Genomic DNA, 6000 nt, shown 5'->3' with positions numbered 1-6000 from the left:
AGAAGACAAGTGCTGGGACAATTGGTCGGTCGGGGTGAGTGAGGCAGGGAGAGAGGCAGTGTAGCATAGTTTGGGGGAAATATTTTTTGTCACGTAAACTGCTCACCTGTTAGCATCGGTGCTGCGACACAACAGTTCCCAGCAAGTACACCGAGCTGCGTGGAGGTTGCAGGACAAGGCGAGGCTCAGATGGCCGGGTGGCGGGCTACTGTTTCTTCCACTCGTTTTTGTCGTAGTCCCGCTTGACTGAGAAGCCCTGGATTGGGCTGGCCTTCCAAGTCGAGCATCCTCTCGGTCTGCTTGGCCACCCACTCCTCTTCAGAGGCTGCGGGATGGGGCCGTACACGCAGTGCTTCTCCCAGATCAGAACGAGAGCAGTGGCTGATGGAGAACATGGTGGTGCCTACAATCATCTTCTGCTTGTTTGTGCTCCTGTTCGTTTCAGCCGAGCTCTCGTTGAACTGAATGTGGCACGATTCAGCTTTTTCATCAGTGGAGAGGATGCTGCAGGAAGGCCTCTTCTCTTTCAAGGCCTTCTGGCTGGCGGACGTTGTCGATGTGGGCCACAGCAGGCAGGGGATAGTCACGCCATTTGACATAACTTGAGAGAGCGTAGCTTTCACTCTTCATGACGCTTCCACGTGCTCCAACACTGAGGTGGAAATTCCTCACTTGCCAATTAGGCGAACCACTCTGATAGCCAGAATTCTGCCACTAGTGCCTGCTGTGATTGTGGTGACCACCCTGGGAAAATAGAATGAAATCAAAATCTTCTGTGTGCAGGCGCTATGCTATGCTCCCGACCCACATCGTCATGTGTAATTCTCAGGACAGCCTGGTGAGCTGGGTACTGTCGTCTCTACACCGGTTCTAGGTGAAGAATGGAGGCTGACAGAGGCCGGGTCTGTTTGATTCAAGCACCTACTGTCTTAGCCACATTATCCCTCCAACCTCAGCACGGTTGAGTGGAGCCACCAGGAGACTGGGAGAGTGTTTTTCCTTCTTACGGCTCCAGGGAACATCCATGTGACTAATGAAAAATGCAGAAATGGGCAAATGCAGGCAAAGTAGGTAAGAATTGAGGAGAACATGGGGCGCCTGGGTGACTCAGTCTGTTAAGCGGCTGACTTTGGCTCAGGTCACGATCTCACAGTTAGTGAGTTCCAGCGCCTTGTCGGGCTCTGTGCTGACAGCTCAGAGGCTGGAGCCTGCTTCAGATTCTATGTCTCCCTCTGCCTCTCTGCCCCTCCCCTGCTCACGCTCTGTCTCTCTGTCTCTCTCTCTCAAAAATAAACAAACATTTAAAAAAAAATTAGAAAGAATTGAGGAGAACATAAGGTTGATAAGAATCCCAATCCTGGCTTTGCAGTGGCTTCTCTATGCTCCCAGGTCCTTTTGTACCTTGAAATCTTCATTTGGCCCTCTTTGAAATGGAGGGCACAATGGGGGTACCTGTTTCCCTCTTCCCCCTGCCCTCTTCCCTTGACTATGAAGAGGGCTCTTCTCAGGCATTTTTCCTAGCTGAGAAAAAAAATAGAGCCAAATCATCTGCCAACCCAGAAAAAGTCTCCACAATTGTGGAAGCAAAACAGTTTTCTCACTGAGTAGGCATTGCACCAGAATGTGATGCGCATCACAGGCAATCTGCTAAGAGATTCCAAAGACAGGGAGCTTTCACCCTTTTGTATAGGTAAGCGGGTAGAGCTCATCACGTGTTCTCAACATCCACCATAAGTAGACCTCAAGTAAGAGGATGTGACGCCACCAGGCCCCGCACATAGTCCATCCTGAATTTCCCTGGGAACTGGGGTGGCCGTGTGTATTAGGTCGTGGCTGTTTCAGACGGTGCGTTTGTGTTCCCTCCCCCACATTAATATGCTGAAGCTCTAAACCCCAGTGTGGCTGTATTCGGAGATGGGACCTTTGAGGAAGTAAGTTTAAATGAGGTCATAAGAATGGGGCTCTGGTCCAATAAGAGTGGTGTCCTTATAAGAGAAACACCAGAGAGCACCCCCCTCTTCCTCTCCCTCCCTCCCCGCCCCTACTCCCCCGCTCTCTCCTCACCTGCACTGAGGAGAGGCCATGTGAGGACAGAGGAGAAGGTGGACCTCTACAAGCAAGGAAGCAAATTCTCACCAGAAGCTGAATTTGCTGGCACCTTGATCATGGACTTCTAGCATCCAGAACTGTGAGAAAATAAATTTCTGCTGTGTAAGCCACCCAGTGTGAGGTACTTTGCTATAGCAGCTTGAGCAGACTAATACAATTAATCGGCTTTATCCAAGGAAAAAATAAGCTTTTTCATATCTTTATGACAGGAGCTAGTTTTGCAACTTGGAGCAAGGTGCCTACCGAAGTTAGGCTTCTACCCTCCCACAGAAACTGAAGATCGGGACACAATCTTGCTTGATGTTTACATTCCAAAGAGATGTTTCCCAGGTCCTTGAAGAACACATTCCTGGGTTATAAAGATGGCAAGGGGCTCTTTTAGCCTTTTTTTCCTTAAATTTATTTATTTATTTATTTATTTATTTATTTATTCATTCATTCAGAGAAGGAGTGGGGGAGGGGCAGAGAGAAAGGGAGACAGAGGATCTGAAGCGTGCTTTGTGCTGACAGCACAGAGCCCGATGCAGGGCTCAAAGTCATGAGCCATGAGATCATGACCTGAGCTCAAGTCGGATACTCAAGGACTGAGCCACCCAGGCGCCTCTACCCTTTAAAAATACTACCTATTTTCAAAGAAACAAAGAAAGAACTTACAAGTCGTGTAAAGTAAATGCTTCAAGGAAGGGGACGTGACCATCTCTTCCCATATTTTCAACAGGGAGAATGAAGCCTTTTACTTTATTCTTTTTTAATAAGCTCTATGGCCAATGTGGGGCTCTAACTCATGACCCCGAGATCAAAAGTCACATGTTCTATGGACTGAGCCAGCCAGGTGCCCCTAAGCCTCTTATTTTTAATGTGTACATGTTCTTAAAGCAGCTCTCTCTAAAATATGCTGAATCCTGAAAATTTGCTAAGGTCCCTGATTAGTCTGACAGCTCTTTTGTAGATGCCACTAGATTTTCTATATACGTAATCATGTCTGAGAATGAGGGCGGTTTTTCTTCTTTCTTGCCAATCTGGATGCCTGTTATTGCCTGATTTCTCTTCTCATCACGGGTTGGATCCTCCTGCTTCTCTGCATGCCTGGTAATGTTGGGCTGGATGCCAGACAGTGTGATTTTTCCTTGGGTTCTGGATGTCTTTGTATTCCTGTTTTATTTTTTATTTATTTATTTATTTATTTATTTTTCAACGTTTATTTATTTTCGGGAAAGAGAGAGACAGAGCATGAACGGGTGAGGGGCAAAGAGAGAGGGAGACACAGAATCGGAAACAGGCTCCAGGCTCTGAGCCATCAGCCCAGAGCCCGACGCGGGGCTCGAACTCACGGACCGCAAGATCGTGACCTGGCTGACGTCGGACGCTTAACCGACTGCACCACCCAGGCGCCCCTGTATTCCTGTTTTAAAGGTTAGAATTTTCTTTTTATTTTGGAGACAGAGAGAGCGTGGGAGAGGGGCAGAGGGTGAGAGAGAGAATCTTGAGCAGGCTCCACGCTCAGCACAGAACCCGACTCCGGGCTCGAACCCACGACCCTGGAGCCATGACCTGAGCCAAAATCGAGAGTCAGACGCTCAACCAACTGAGCCACCCAGGTGTCCTTGGATGTCTTTGTATTCCTAAACATAGTCATGAGCTTTGCTCAGGGATGCTGTTAAGTGAGTGGGAAAAGATTGATCCTTTTGAGTCTTGGCTTTGAAGATTTGCTGCGTGGGACCAGAACAGCTCAGTGGAAGATTCGTTTTTCCCGCTACACTACTGAGGCAAGACCCTTCTGAGTGCCCTGCCCAAGGCCTCCAGAATTACGAGGTCTGTCCTCCCTGCCAGTGGGGATAGCCACCAGTCTCTGTCCTGCTTGAGGGGTCGGCACAATTGCCTTTCCTCCTTTGAGATGGTTCTTTCTCTGGCTTCACATGGTTTGCTCACACGCTTGTGCTGATCAGTGGTGTGCTGCACACTCCAGCAGGACCCTCTGTGTATACGTGGGCATCTCACCAATGAGCACTTCCCTTCCCACTTAGAGCTGTGTTGTCTCTTAGAACCAAAGTACTCCAGCTCATACAGAATGGACGTCAGTGGGTTTCCAGCAACAGACTCAGGAAATGCGGGGTGATTTGGTGATCCGAAATGACTTTATTGGGTGAAGCTGGGGGAGGCCAACAGACTCCCATTCACATCGCAGGACAGGGAAGCAGAGAACCCAACTGTCACCAGTGCGCAAGCTGGACCACGTGTTCTCCGAAGGCAAACTCTAGGTAGAGTTTGGGTACACGCTGCCGGGAAACCATTTTTAAAGGTGACCACGTGGTACACGGTCACGTCTGATGGTCTCGGGTAACCCAGAGCTTGGAACCACTACTCCAATCTGACATGATTGCGTCCAGACCCAGAAGGAACCTCGGCCGCTCTCTGACCTTGCTGGTGTGGGTCCCCTTAGCGCAGCAGATCCAAAGTTGTGGAGACGTCTAAGGAAACCCACCTCAGAAAAGGTCCTGAGAGTTGTTGTTCAATTGCCATTGCAATGGTAGCTGGGTCTCCAACCTCCCCGCGTCTCTGTCCTTAATGCAAGAGCACCAAAGAGTGGCTTCCTCGCAGTTGTCGCAAGGATATCTGACATTGTTGGGAGACTTGGAAACCATAAAAAAAATCCCTCTGAAATGTCCACCCCGGCTGACTGACACTTTCTGTGAGCCTTGCTCCTGGCATTCCAGAAAAACCAATTTCCTCTGCTGGCAGAGTTTCTCTTATGTCTCTCTGTCCATTTTTACCTCCTGCTTCCACCCTCCATCGCTTCTACTTCACTCTCCCCCTCCCCCTCCTCCTCCTTTTCCTCTCCCCTCCTCTCTCTTTCCTCCCTTCACTCCCAATGTTCCAGACCATGTCCTTCAGATCATTGCCCTAGACAGGCCATCCTGTACCACCCAACCTAAATTAGCTGGAACAACAAAAGTGCAAGATTAAACTGAAGGGGGGTTTAGAATTTGCTGAAGATTTCAGCATTTCACCTCAAGGGAGAAATACAGATTATTCGCTAAGTGGGTTTGGGACACCTGACTAAAACTTTTTGGAAAAAGAAAACAAACTTACATACCAATGTTCTTACTTCAACACGAAAAAATTACTCCCAGGATGTTAAAGTTTTAAAGTCTAGAAGAGTTCTCAGTGAATATTTTTATTGTAATTTTATACTGAGGAGGGCCTTTCCATAGGAAATCAAACCTGCAAATTATACTGAAGCATTGGATCGACATAAACAAAAAAATTTTAAGCCACTCTATACCGAAAGACCAGGAGCAAAGATAAAATGAAGAAATGGCAAGGAAAGGTATTTTCCAATTATAACAAAACTTTGATATTCTAAACAAGTTAAAAAAAAACAAGTATTTATTAACAACAGTGGACCAATGCATATTTAAGTCTTCTTATACAGGTTTCTGAGCTTTCTCTTAGGCTATTTCACTCAGTACTATTATTGTTATGGTTAAACATAACAATGAGTGTGTCAAGAGCGGACCTCATTTTTTTTGCGTGTTTAAATTGAGTTATCTTACTCAAATGGAATAGAGATGTCCAACTGTTGGCAGCTGGATACAGGAGTCTGCAGTGTGGGCAATGTCTGCGATGACAAGATACAATCTGGGACCCAGGACACGGCCCAGTAAGCCCCGAGCCTGCACGAGCTCGCCACGGGCAGCCCGATAGCCGGTATAGGGGGACAATGGCCCACGCACCGAGCCCTGGGATCCCTGGACAACTCCGAGGGGTAGAGCAGAGAGGAGCCGGCGGCAAGACTGTGGTGAGGGGAGGGAGGGACCCTAAGACTGCAGGTGGCCTCCTGGAACAGAGTCAGACGTGCGCGCCCGCACACACACCTACCCACCCACCCAC

At 48.3% G+C, this 6000-nt stretch overlaps 1 pseudogene; it reads right to left on the bottom strand.

Annotated features, from left to right (window-relative positions):
• Positions 1-205: 205 nt before the first annotated feature.
• On the bottom strand, positions 206-942 carry LOC106989341 (cytochrome c oxidase subunit 4 isoform 1, mitochondrial-like; annotated as a pseudogene).
• Between the last annotated feature and the right edge of the window lie 5058 nt (positions 943-6000).

This window comes from Acinonyx jubatus, chromosome X (assembly GCF_027475565.1).
Source record: "Acinonyx jubatus isolate Ajub_Pintada_27869175 chromosome X, VMU_Ajub_asm_v1.0, whole genome shotgun sequence".
Lineage (NCBI taxonomy): Eukaryota > Metazoa > Chordata > Mammalia > Carnivora > Felidae > Acinonyx > Acinonyx jubatus.
This window is presented reverse-complemented; position numbering and strand designations above follow the sequence as displayed.